Below are 14,080 nucleotides of genomic sequence, written 5' to 3'. Positions count from 1 at the left end.
ACTGCATATTTCCTTTAGTGAGGATCAGCCAGACTGCTTTCCAGAGAGCCTGTGCCATTTCTCATTCATTCCTACCAGCAGCACGGGGATCCTGCCTCATCCGCATTTGGTGTGTGTGTGTGTGTGTGTGTGTGTGTGTGTGTGTGTGTGTGTGGTGGGTAGAGGTCTGTATGCCTCCTGCCACCTGCATATAGCCCCCAGTTACAAGTCTCTTAGCTATCTTCTAGTGAGGTGGGTTGAGCCGGTTGCGGGTGGACTGTAGATACAGTCCTTTGGTCCTGCTTTATCTGGTTCTCAGGCAGGTTCCCCCACTCCCCCACCCCCACTGTGTTCTAAGTTCACTCGTGGAACAGTTTCATTGTGGAGTGGCTACCCTCTGGAGAATTATCCTCTTCTCTTGTTGGTGGAACTCAATTGGTAGGACCATGGCCTGGGCTCGCTCACATGTTCCAAGCTTTTCTCTAAGATGGCAGTGTGGTACCTGCTGCGAAGTCCTGGTGTCTGGCCACTGCCTTTGAGCCATCTGCACACATGTCCCCTTTGTTTAGTGACCCGAGGAGATGCCATCTTCAGTGACATAGGACTGGAATGTGTCTGTGTTCTGGAGAAGTCCTGATAGTGGCCGTTCCCATGGGAACCTGGATACAGAGGATGTGGGTCGCTTTGGCCCTTCCTACAGCATCTGCCTCCCCCCTCCCCTGGGTTTTCCAGTCCAGGAAGGAGCAATAAGGCCACCTTAAATGACCACCTTCTGTCCTGAGAGGCAAGGAGGCTCCAGGGAACCCAGAGGAATCAGGTCCCTGGGCTCTGTCCCTGTCAGTGGAGCTTAACTCTTGTCCAGCACCAGGCTAGGGCAGGAACAAGTGACCCCAGAGTGGGTATTTGTCACGAGTACCCAATGTCGAGAAACACAGGTGACACATTTGTGTCTTTTCACAATGTCAGCATTTTTCTGAATAGCAAATTCACAAGCTACATTGGTTTCTTTGTTATTTGCCAAGGGGGCCTGATTTGCCTTGATAGTGACCGCAACAAGCACAGCTTCTTTTGTTCCCACTGTAACTACTGACGATCATTCTCTGTGAGCATACCTTAAATGACGCACAGTAGTTCTGTCTGGAACTGTAGCCGTCATCCCTATCCCTGGCTGTCCTGGAACTCACTCTGTAGACCAGGCTGGCCTTGAACTCAGAGATCCACCTGCCTCTGCCTCCTGAGTGCTGGATTAAAGGTGTGCGCCACCGAGCCCAGCTTTGTTTCTTAACTTAAGAAAGGTGCATGTGTGCATGCGTGTGTGTTATATGAGCATGTGTGTATGCCCTGTGCACATGTGCAGGTCAGCGGAAGATGACATCAGGCATCCTATCCTGCCATGCTCTACCTATGCCCTCGAGACAGGGTTTCTCAGTGAACCTGGAGCTAGGCTGGCAGGAAGCCCTAATGATCCTCTTCTCCTCCTCCCGCAGTTCTGGGGTTATGTGCAGCCTTGCTCGGCTTTTTGCTTGTGTCCTGTGGGTTTGAGCTCAGATCCTCGTGTTTGCATAGCAAGCAAGCACTTTAACCCTGGGCTGTCTCCCCAATCCCAAGAGGGGCTAATTTTGTAGAATTTTGGTCAAAAGAGTAGAGGCTCTGAATCATTTATTCTGCCCTGGGTGGAGATGTGACATTCTATACGGTTCCAAAGAGCACAACGTTGCTATCTAGCAGGGGCTTTGTGGTAAGAGCTATTGTCCTCTCCTTTCAGAGTTAATCCAAATGGCTCTGCCACTCACCTGGGCAGAAAAATGCTCTCAAGAAAGCAAATTGTTTCAGAAATGTTAAGAAAATCATCTAGACCCAGCGAGAGGGCTCAGCAAGTGAAGGTGCTTGCCACGGAGCCTGGGGCTCTGAGTCCAGCCGTAGGATCCACATGGCAACGGGTCACGTTGCAACAGCACAGGTTTTATTGGAAAGAGCCCTGTGGAGGGCAGAGCTGCAGTGTGGGAAAGCAGAGGCCCAGCTTCTGCTTCCAAGCTGAGGTAACTACAGGGTAGGAAAGGGAAAGGAAGAAGAATAAAATGTTCCTTTTTAAGCCCTCGGTGGGCTGTTGCTAGGGGGTTGCTAAGGAAATAAGGCACGTGGTGAGTAACAGAAGATCAGGTGATTAATAAACGTCCCTCATGGCCACCATCACCTGGGTTGATAGGCTGGGGGCACAAGAGAAACAAGTCAGGGGGAAGAAAATTACTTTAATTTCAGGAATTGCTGCTGTTTAACAAAAATGGAGGAGCTTTACACAATGGCATGGCCAGGGCTGGCAGGTCCCACTATCATATTCTCTGCTGCGGAGGAAATCTCTGGGGTGGGAGCCACCGAGGGCTCTGAGGGGGTGACTGAGAGTTCCTACAAGTGAGGTGCTCACGGTGACTGGCGGCTCCATGCTGAATCTTAATAGCAAACATTTGAGCTTTGATGGGTTCTGGGTCTGAATGTGCTTTGATTCGTGGGAACCTCCCCGAACACTGAGAGGCAATGGCGGTGGTGGTTAGATAGGTGGTGGTAGGTAGGACAGCATGCATGAAGACATCGAGCTTGTCCTAGGGTTAGGCAGCCAACCCCTCCAGAGTGTATTTTCATATTTCTCCTTAACAAGAAAATATACTAGGAGCAAGCATGTTGCTGTAGTACACTTGTTGTAGGTAGCTGTTTGCTGTGGGTAGCTATTCCCTCTAAATTGGAACTCCCCTTCCCCAAAAGGGGAGGAAGGCTTTTAAGACTCAGGCAGGAAACAAAATATGTAAGATTTACAAGGCCCTGCTCGAAGTTACAAAAGCAGTAAATAATTGCCCGTGAGAGGAGACTTTTCACCAGGCCAAGCTACCTGCCAGTTGGGCAGAGAGCTCTAGAGACGCAGTGTTTGTGAGCTGTCTCTCTATACAGTGTCAGGAGTGGGATTTTTGGTGATGCAACTCCCTTTGAATTACCCATGTTTCCATAAGTAACCCCAGACAGCTGACTGGTTCACTAATTAGATATGGAGGGCTTCTTTCTTTGGTCTGTCATTGGTGTCCTGTCTGGAGTGAAGATGTGTACCCCCATCTCCCCAGGAGGAGTCACACAATACTGGGGATGGGGGAGGGTTCTCCCGATAGTGTGAACTGCAAAGGCAAAGTGGAGCCTGAATCATAGCTTCCATAAGGGAACTGGGAAAGGTATTTGCTCAATCCAAAGTCCTTATGGCAGTAACAAAGCCAGACAGGACTCTGGAGAGATGGCTCTATGGTTAAGAGCCTTGGCTGCTCTCTCACCTGTGCTCAGTTTCCAGCACCCACATGACAGCTCACAATCGGCTGTAAATCCACTTTTGGGAATCTGACGTCCTCTTCCAGCCTCCGCAGGCACAAGCATGTATGTGGTGCATGTACAGGCAAATATTCATACATGCAGAATAAAACTAAGAAAATAAGCAAGCGAAGAAGCAAGGAAGAAGAAGCCAGAGAGTTGATGGCGAAAATTGGATAATAGAGATTCAAGTAAGACAGTGACTCTCACATCCCCGCCATTGTACTCACCCTTGCTCTTTGGCAGGACAACTGATAGAACCGACCAGATCTTTCTCCGTTGTACTGGACCATCCTTGCTGACAACTTTTTATTTGTTTGTTTCTTTGAGACAGAGCTTCTCTGTGTAGCTGTGACTGTCCTGGTACTCTCTCTGTCTAGACCGGGCTGGCCTCGAACTCAGAGATCCTCTTTCCTCTGCCTCCCAAGTGCTAGGATTAAAGGTGTGCGCCATTGCCACCTGGACCTCCTGGCCCTTGCTGACAATGTCTAGGGTCTGAGGGTGGCTCAAGAAGGGAGTACTGCTCTTGTAGAGGATCTCAGTTTGGTTCCTAGCACACGTGTAGGGTGGCTCCCAACCTATAACTCCAGCTCTAGGGGATCTGATGTCCTTTTCTGGTGTCTTTGGGCACCAGCTATGTAAGTGGTGCACAGACATGCATATTGACAAAACACCCATTCACATTAAATTAAGAAAAGGCATTTAAAAAGTCTTTTTAAAAAAGATTGATTTATTATATAAATTAATAGTGTTCTGTCTGCATATATGCCTATAGGCCAGAAGAGGGCGCCAGATTTCATTACAGATGGTTGTGAATCACCATGTGGCTGTTGGGAATTGAACTCAGGACCTCTGGAAGAGCAGTCAGTACTCTTAAATCACTGAGCCATTTCTCCAGCCCACATTTTTAATGCTATTTAAAAGAAGGTTTTACTACACAGATGATAGGGTGCAGATCTGAGTGTCTTCTAGACTTAGAAAAACATCACGAAGTCATAATAAGTATATTCAAATTTAAGATCAAGAATGGGAAACCAGTCCACTACAGGTGCCAGGCCCAGGCCCAGCTGTGAGATTTTGGGGTGTCTTATGGTAGGGTAAGATGTGAATGGTACTTAGCATAGTTATTCAGAGCTATTATTATATTATCCCTGAGCAAACTGTACCTGCAGCTATGCAGCTATGCATGGCTGCAGATGTCAGACTGTAACTACAGGTATACAACTATACACAGCTGCAGGTGTCAGACTGTACCTGCAGGTATGCAGCTATGCACAGCTGCAGATGTCAGGCTGTACCTGAGGGTATGCAGCTATACACAGTTGCAGATGTTCCTGGGGCTTCTGGAACACTGGAATGTCTTCATGCTGCACCTTGCCTGAGTACTCATCCTTGGTTTTAACTTGACAACAAGGTGTCATGTGGGGTTGGGACAGAAAGGCCCAGGAAGGTTTTAAGATTTTTATAGGACAAACTGAAGAAATCTGTCTCAGACCTCCAGTGTTTCTTCATATTAGAAGTCACCAGCAGCTCAGAGGGCTACATAAGAAATAGTTTGAGCAAAAATAGTCCTAATAGGGTTTTGGTTTCAGCCCTGGAAAAGATAGGAGCTTGGTACACTGTGCCGGGCAGTGACTGCAGGCTGTGTATAACATGACAGACAGAATCCATTGTGGGTTCCATCTCCGTGACAGTGAAGGCAGCTTATTGGATAAAAAGCTAGCATAAAGGAAGGCCAAGGTCAAGCCTCTTTCTGGGGTGGCACAGAATGTAACCCTGCAAAAGTGGCACAAGGTCACAATACCTTGGTGTGGTGTTTGCAAGCCCTCTCACCTGTACCATCCAGGCTCCACTGAGGTCAGTGTCTTTTCAAGCCACTGAGTGCTGCCAGGTGATTGACCCAACAGCCCCCCCCCCCCCCCGGACAACACTGCCGACACTTCTCATCCTTGTAGGTGCCTGCCCCATGGATGGTGGAAGCAAGGTCACCAGCCAGGAGTGGTGTTTGCAGCCATATGGTGAAATGTTTTCACCGTGTGGCTGGAAAGAAGGGAGGGATGGGTAGTCTACATCTCAGTTAAGAGCGATGTGAAGGGTGCCAGCTCTGAGACTTGACCCGCAACATCACCTGCTGACAACTGGGCTGTATGCAGTGGTCAGTGGGGAAGAGAGCTGCCAGGCCCTGGGTTGGCAGCCGTGAGGGCAGCAGATGTGAAATGGATATATAACAGAGCTCAACAGAAACCAGAGTCCTCAGGGGTTCCTCACAATGGCAGCACACAGCCCATTGAGCCTTCCTGGAAACTAGAGATCAGATGTCTTTACCAAAATACAAAACCCAGGCCATCTGCCTTGGGTACCACAAGAAGCTGTTCAGTTGGTTCCAATAGAGTTTGATGACTGGAGAGCTAACAAAGGCTGGAGAAGAGCAGACAGCTCCCGGAATGTTCTGCGTGCTGTTTCAACACCTGAGGTCTTCCAGTTAATACCCTGGCAAATATATGCTACGATGGGACAAATACACAGTCTACCTGACCCCTATGGGGCTGGGAAGTAGACATCAGAGGGTTTATGCCTGTCAGAGGGGCAAGCACATATCCTCTCATCTGCACACGGCCCTGGACCTCGTACGAGCATCACCATGTAAACAGACGGTGGTGATGTCACTAGCAAGGGTCTCACCCAACTCAGAGTTACCCATGGACACCTCAGAAGACCAGCAGTCATGAATGCTGCTGTGCGCAGCCAGGCTGAGGAAGTGCAATGGCCCATCTACCTGTCCCCACAACCCTACAGAGGCTGGGTGTTTGAAATAGTGGGCTACTATAACTGCAGTTAAAGACTCACTGCAGAATGCAACCTAGAGGTCTGCGGAGAAGCATCCCTATAATCAAGAAGGTTATTGACTACAAATCCCAGGGGCAGGGTTGATTCTCTTCCCTGTGAGTTGTTGGCCTGGGAGGCTCTTGGGATTCTCCCTACCATACGGGGTATTGCGATTATGTCTGGTCCTTACACTAGGACTAGACGGTAAGTTGCTGTTGCACCCCTTTGCTGCAGGGCCTAGGGAACGTAACCTATGGCTGAGCAGGAAGCGTCCTCCCTATTGGCTTGCTTTCCCAGCGTCAGGAAGTGCTATGCAGGCTGCTAGAGGACTGTCTCCAAGAGTCCTGCATGGTTTTAGACCCAACCTGCTGCAGTCTCAGCATCCCAGGCAGATGTGCTCACTGACACAGGAACAGGACTGATAGAGGGGCAAACAACTGGTTTCGGGTTGAACTGAAGTTCCACTCCACAGTATGTTTGGTACCGTAAGCCAGGACAAAAGCCTGTGGCTAGTGATGCCATAGGCCCCAGCATGAAGGCTCTTGCTGGTTATTAGATGGATGAGATGTGTCCATCAAATTGCCTTCTAGACACTGTGCTTACACCATAGACAGCAGCTGCCATCAGACTGTCGAGTGGAAAAGCTTCTTTCAGATGTGGAGGTGACCGCAGAGATCCCTAAGTGGTCGGACTGCTGGCTTTGTGGACAGCTGGCTCTCTCAAGTCAAGCATGCATAGCCTGGACTGTATTTTCTTTGTCCCTATAAATTGGACTGATTTTTTGGAACCCCTTGAAGTATGGTGGTGTCTTCCAGTAAATAACATGGGCATTGAAAAAAAATTCTCTGGTGGGGGTCAGTTCAGAGGAGGCTCTGATAACTGTTGTCTACCAAAACAGGGAAAAAAGGACATGGGCCATTTGGTTGTCTATAACTTAAAAACAATGACAACTGGGGATTAGACCTAGGATGTTATATATGCTAGGTACGAACTCTGCCACTGAGATATATGCACAGGTCTTTCTACTGTGGTGTGTGTGTGTGTGTGTGTGTGTGTGTGTATGTGCTCGCTCATGCATGCACCCATGAGTATAAAGCCCAGAGATTAATGTCAGATGCCCCTCTTTACTACTTTCCACATTATTTATTCTTAGAAAGATTTATTTATTTTTATTTTATGTATGGGTGTTTTAACTATGTATATGTCTATGCACCACGAATGTGCATGGTGTCCTCAGAGGTAGGAAGAGTATTGTTGGACCTCCTGGAACTGGAGCTACAGAGGGTTGTGATCTGCTCTGTGGGTCCTAGGAACCACTCAGCTTTACCTTATTTCTGAGCAGTTTAAACTTTCCTGCTTTTATAACTAAAAGGTTTTCATTCTCTAAGAAGGGGAAACAGACGTCTCTCCCAACAAAAGGCTATTTATCAACAAATTGCATTCAGAGACAAGGGAGAAAACAGGAACAAGGGCTGAGTCAGCCCCACAATGTCCTAAGGACAGCTCCTGCAATCCCATTGAAGCGTAGCCAAGGATGTCCAAAGACAAAACCTTAAAATCCACTAGTATAACTGTTGCTTGCTTAACCAATTATGTTTGAGATGACCTAACTGTTCCTGAAATTCCCCTAATTGTGCTTAGAGGGAGCCTGTGTGTTCCTCTCAGGGTTGCTGCCATTTTGTACAGGTGAACGACTCTGCTTGTATGCTGGAATGTTTGGTAAATGTCTTTGCTCTTACGTACTGTTTGAGGCTGGGATCTTCCTTCAGCGTTTTCTCAGACCCGACATTTCTTGAGGTATGGTCTCCTATTGAGCATGGAGCTTACTAATTTGGCAAGACCATCTGCCAGATAAGCCTCAGAGATCCTCCTGTGTTAGCCCCTGCCACGTCCCACCCAGAGCTGGGATTATAGGCCTCTGCTGCCAGGCCCAGCTTTCTGTGTGGCTCTGGGGATTGGAATTTGGCTTCAAGGCTACATGGAAAGCATTTTGTCAACTGAGCCATCTCCTCGGTCTTCTTTCTAGTTTTTAATTTTGAGGCAGGTCTTACCAAGTTACCCAGGCTGGCCCTGAATTTATCTTCCTGCTCCAGCCTTCAGATTTAGTTGGGATTATAGATCCGTGCCACCGTGATGGCTAGTGTCAGATGTCCATATGACAGACTGGCATCCCCTAGGTGACAATGTTTTGGCTGCGTCCATGGGGAGATTACTTTGATTACATTGGTTAATTACATCCTGACTGTGGGTGACACAATTCCTCGGGCAGGATGGAGAATGGAGAGAGTGAGCTGAGCTCCAGCTCGGATTCATTGCTCTCTGCCTCTTGAGTGAGGATGTGATCATGACTGGTTGCCTCAAGTTCCTCCTGTTCTGACTTCCCTGTCATGATGATCTGTACCTTGGAGTTTGAGCCAAAAGGAACCCTTCCTCCCTAAGTTGCTTGCTTTAGGGTATTTCATTACAGCAACAGGAAAAGAAACTAAGACACTGGCTATGCCTAACTTGTCTATGAGACCTTGCTCACCGGCTTGGATTATTCCATCCTTATTCTAGGAATGAGGATGTAGTGGTTTTAGTAAAAATGGCCCCCATTGGCCCATAGGGCGGTACACTATTAGGAGGTGTGGTCTTGCTTGTTGGAATAGGTGTGGACTTGGAGGTTTCAGAAGCTCAAGCCAAGCCTAGCAGTTCATTGTCTCTTCCTGCTGCCTGCCTGTATTTAGAACTCTCAGCTGTCTCCCCAGCACCATGTCTGCCTGTGTGCCGCCACACTTCCCACCATGATGACAGTGGACTGTAAGCAAGCTCCAGTTAAATGCTTTCTTTTACAAGAGTTGCCATGATTTGTATCTCTTCGGAGAGATGGGAACCCTAAGACAGAGGGCCTGTTGCTGTTATATACAGAAGTGCTGAGGTGTGCAGTGCCCAGCCTGAGTAGAAGAGAATATACAATTCCTTTCCTCCTGAGGTTCAGAGAGCATGGTGGAAGAGGTCAGAGAAACACTGTAAGAGTTGGAGGAAGGAGGGAGCACAGTGTAGTGGGGAGCAGTGGGCTGTGTTCCTGCCACCCAGCTCCCAGCCACCTGGCTAGCTTAAGCCCCGAAATAACAACACTCAAACTGTATTCATTTAAAAACTGCCTGGCCCATTAGTTTCAGCCTCTTACTCACATCTTGATTAACCCATATCTAATAATCTGTGTAGCACCATGAAGTGGTGCCTTACCGGGAAGATTCTAGTGTACGTCCAACTTGGGCCCGAGCTTCATCGCGTCTTGCCTGGTGGCTGGTTTCATGGTGACTGTCCCAGAGAGGAGAGGTGGGGCAATTGTCTGAGCCATCTACCTCACTTCCTTCTTCCTGTTCTGTCTACTCCACCCACCTAAGTCCTGCCCTATCAAAAAGCCAAGGCAGTTTCTTTATTAGCCAATGAGAGTCCTCCATCAGCACAGCTATTTCTTTTGAATTTCTTGTGACCTTTACCATCATGGTAGAACAGCTGTGGTGACCTACAGGGGATTTTGGATCAAAATCATATGTGCTGGTTGGTTTGTGTCAACTTCACACAAACCAGAGTCATTCAACAAGAGAGAAACTCAATTGAGAAGGTGTCTATATTAGGTTGATCAATAGAGGAGTCTATGGGGCATTTTCTTGATTGATGATGATGTGGGAGGGCCCAGGTTATGGTGGGCAGTGCCACCCTTGGGCAAGTGGTCCTGAGTTGTATAAAAAAGCAGACTGAGCTCTTTGGAAATCAATATGCTTGTTTCTCAGAAAACTGGGAATCAAACTACCTGAAGACCCAGCTATACCAATCTTGGGCATATATACATACCCAAAGGATGTTCAATCATACCACAAGGACACTTGCTCAACTATGTTCATAGCAGCATTATTCATAATAGCCAGAACCTGGAAACAATCTAGATGCCCCTCAACTGAAGAATGGATAAGGAAAATGTGGTCATTTATGCAATGGAGTATTATTCAAATGTAAAAAACAATGACTTCATGAAATTTGTAGGCTAATGGATGGAACTAAAAAAAAACAGAGTGTGGTAACCCAGACCCAGAAAGACAAACATGGTATGTACATACTCATAAGTGGATATCAAGAGTAAAATGTGGGGTTACTAACCTACAATCCACAGTCTCAGAAAAGCTAGATAACAAGGACCCAAAGAAGGACGCATAGAATTCCAGGGAAGGGGAAACTGTGGGTGGGGAGGGGGGAATGAGGGATGGGAACTTGAGGGAACAGGTTGGACAGCTTGGGTTTGGGAGGTGGGTTGGAGGTGGTATGGAGGGGGAGAATAACAAAAGAGATTTCTTTCTTTTTTTTTTTTTTTGTTTTGTTTTTCGAGACAGGGTTTCCCTGTAGTTTCTAGAGCCTGTCCTGGAACTAGCTCTTGTAGACCAGGCTGGCCTCGAACTCAGAGATCCGCCTGCCTCTGCCTCCCGAGTGCTGGGATTAAAGGCGTGCGCCACCACCGCCCGGCTTCAAAAGAGATTTCTTGATGGGGTGGGGGCATTTTGGGGTTAGGGAGAAACTTGGTGCCAGGGAAACCCTCAGAGATCCACAGGATAACACCAGCTAAGACTCGTAGCAATAGTGGAGAGGGTGCTTGAACTGGCCATCTACTGCAATCAGATTGGTGACTACCCTAGTTGTTATCAGAGATACTCTATCCAGTAACTGAAGGAAGCAGATACAGAGATCCACACACAGCCACATACTGGGCTGAGCTCTGGGAGTCTTGCTGAAGAAAGGGAGGAGGAATTGTATGAGTTAGGGGGATCAAGGCCATGATGGAGGAACCCACAGAGACAGCTGACCTGAGCACATGGGACCTCATGGACTCTGGACCAACAGTTAGGGAGCCTCCACGGGACCTACCTAGGACCTCTGCATGTGTGTGACAGTTGTGTAGGTTGGTCTTTGTAAGGCTCCTAGCAGTGAGATCAGGGTCTGTCCCTGGTGCTTAGCTGGCTTTTGGGAACCTGTTCCCCATGCTGGATTACTTTACTTATCTTGGGCAAGGGGAGGAACTAGGTTCTGCCTCAGTTAGATGTCCCACGCTTTGTTCAATCCCATGGGAGGCCTGCCCTTTTCTGAATGGAGACAGAGGAGGGGTGGAAGGAGAGGGGGGTAGATGGGAAGTAGGGGTGGGAGGGTGAATGGTAGGGAGTCGGAGGTCGATGACCAGGAGGGAAGGAGGAAAGGGAAATTGCAGTCATTATGTAAAATAAATGGAAAAAATGTTATTAAAAAATAAATAAAAGCAAGTTGAGAAAACTGCAGGGAGCAAGCCAGTAAATAACACTCCTCCTGTCCTAAACTTCTGGCTCCTGGTTCCTGTATTGAGTGCATGCCATGACTTCCCTTCATGTAAGCTGAGAAAACCCTTCCTCCCCAGGCTGGTTTTGGCTGTGGTGTTTTATCACAGCGAAGTAGGACAGTGAAGGAAGCTGAACTGTGCAGCAAGTCTACAATACTAGACTATTACCATGTCCTCTTAGGCTGCCGGGGTGGGGGTGGGGGTGGGGGTGACAAGATTCCTGTCCAGAGAGAGTCCAGCTGCCATTCCTCCCGCCCAAGCTGCAGGACATCTTAGAAATGCTAACGAATAAAAGAGGTTAAGAAAATTAGGTTTTGTAGTGGCGCAGCTGCCTGTGAGTCACTCACATCCCTGGTGCAACCCAATGGACTCATTTATAAATGTTGCCAAGCTAAACTCGGTGGGACCTTTATTTGGTCTGTTGGCTCCCTCCCTATTTGGAGCAAACAGTTGTTTCTTTTATGTGGAGAGTCATAAGACAGGGCACAAATACACAACACACAATCTAGGGGGATGTCTTCAGGGTCTATGTGGAGAGGAGACCCTCTGAATCTGCCAGTGAACCCCAAGGAGATTCTTACTCCAGGTCACTATGGACCCACACAAACAAGGAACTAAGGGTCTTGGGCTCCAGGACCTTCTCAAGACAACCCCAGAGGCTGTTTTGCTACCTTGGGCTTGCTTCTCCTGGTACCACTGGCCAGGAAACTAATGCCTTCCTTTTTGTTTCTTTGGGTTTTTTTTTCTTTCCCTTCTTCTTGGTTACAACATCTGCAGCCAATTGAATTCTGCCACATGCATCTCTCAGCCTAGGTGCCAGGAATGAGCTCGGGTGGGTCATGTGAGAACAGAGCCAACTCAAGGTAGCTCACAGCAGCCCACCCGACCCCTTAGGCCAAGGGTTTACCCATTTCCAGCCTGGGGTTGTGCATCTGGAGCAGTCTGTTGAGGTTCAAGACTCCCAGACCACCAACCATCTCTATCTATGGTAACGCAGCTAGACATGTGTGCATGTGATTGGGCACGTGTGTGATGGCTGAGCGTGGTTTACAGCCTCAATACTAGGACTTCCCAGAAACCAGTTCTTCTCCCTGACAATACTTCTGTCTCCCTGTTGCTGACAGACCAGGTAGGCCTCTGACCAAATACTGAGAGTTCTGTCATGTTCTGAATGGCATCCTTGAAAGTCACACTGAACTCCCACCTGTCCCCATCCCATCCCATAGTGTGGCTGTGTTTGGAGAAAGGGTCTTTACAGAGGCCATTAAGGTAAGACCTGGTCATTAGAGTTGGCCCTGATCCAATACAACTGAATGAGAAGAGATCAGAACACAGGCATACCCAGACTGACAAGTGCACTCTGGGGTTGTCTCAGTGTCAGCGAGCAGACACCCAGAATGCTTGTTTGGAAGCACAGCAAAGCTTCCATTTTGTTTATTTATTATTTTTTTCATTTGAGGTGATGTCTAATTATGTTGCCCATCTCAGCCGCCCAAATTGGGAGAATGAACAAAAGCCACTGTGACCAACTGGTGAAAGCATCTTTTTTTTTTTTTTAATTGCAGTTGGTTTTCTGTTCCTGGCAAAATCGATATTCTGGGCTTGAGCTAAGTGAGCTGAGACGTCAGCTCAGTAGAACGCAGCATCTGTGCTGAGGGCTCTGAGTCTTCCCGGGAGCCCAGCGCCCAGGAAGAGCCCACGGTGGACTCAGAGTGGGATGGCATCTGGCAGATGTTCTGCTTCTTAGGCAGTTCAGGAGCCAGCTGTCATCAGTTCCCTTTACCTGGGGTAGAGTTCTTATCACCCTAAAGCTATGGCTGTCAGCCAGGCGGTGAAGCTTAGAATTGGAGAGAGAGGAGAGAGAGGTCTGAGGGAGGGTTGCAGGAGGGGCACCCAGACTTGGCACTACAAAGAGCTGAGCATGGTCCCCAGGGGCTGAGGCTGGGCAGATATTGCTCTGAGGGAACGAGGACTCTAGTTTTGCTGAGAGAGCTACCTGGATCATTTCAGGGTCCTCTGGAGATGTGTCTGAGCCCTGGCCTTTCGGGCTTAGGGGCATGCAGGAGCAGAGACAAGGACACTTGACAACTAGAAGCTGGAGATGCATCTGAGCTCTGGCCTTTCAGGCTGAGGGGCATGCAGGAGCAGAGGCAAGGACAGTTGACAACTCGAAGCCCGCTTGCTGACATCACTGGGAAAGACATCACGGGGAAACCTGAAACTTGACAGAAATGAGTCTGGGGTCCCAAGAAAATGACCACATAGGCAAAAAGTTTTACTTCTGGTGCCTGGAAATATGGCTCAGCCATTAAGAGCTGCTCTTCCAGAGGACCTAGGTTTGATTCCCAGCACCACACCATGGCTCTCAACCACCTGTTACTCCCTGCCTATAACTTCTGACCTCTTAGGGCACCAGGCACTCATGTGATGCATAGATACATATGCAGACAAGACACCCCTACACATATAATAATAAAAATTAAGAGTGTTTTACTTCTGCAGAGGGGTGCATGTTCATGTCAAATACAGCAGAAAAGCACACTCAGCAGAGGCCCTCTGGGATTTTTTTCTCTAGTGCGAAGTGGTCTG

The sequence above is a fragment of the Arvicola amphibius genome, chromosome 9 (genome assembly GCF_903992535.2).
Source record: "Arvicola amphibius chromosome 9, mArvAmp1.2, whole genome shotgun sequence".
Lineage (NCBI taxonomy): Eukaryota > Metazoa > Chordata > Mammalia > Rodentia > Cricetidae > Arvicola > Arvicola amphibius.
The sequence above is the reverse complement of the archived record's forward strand: the minus strand, read 5'-3'. Positions refer to the sequence as shown.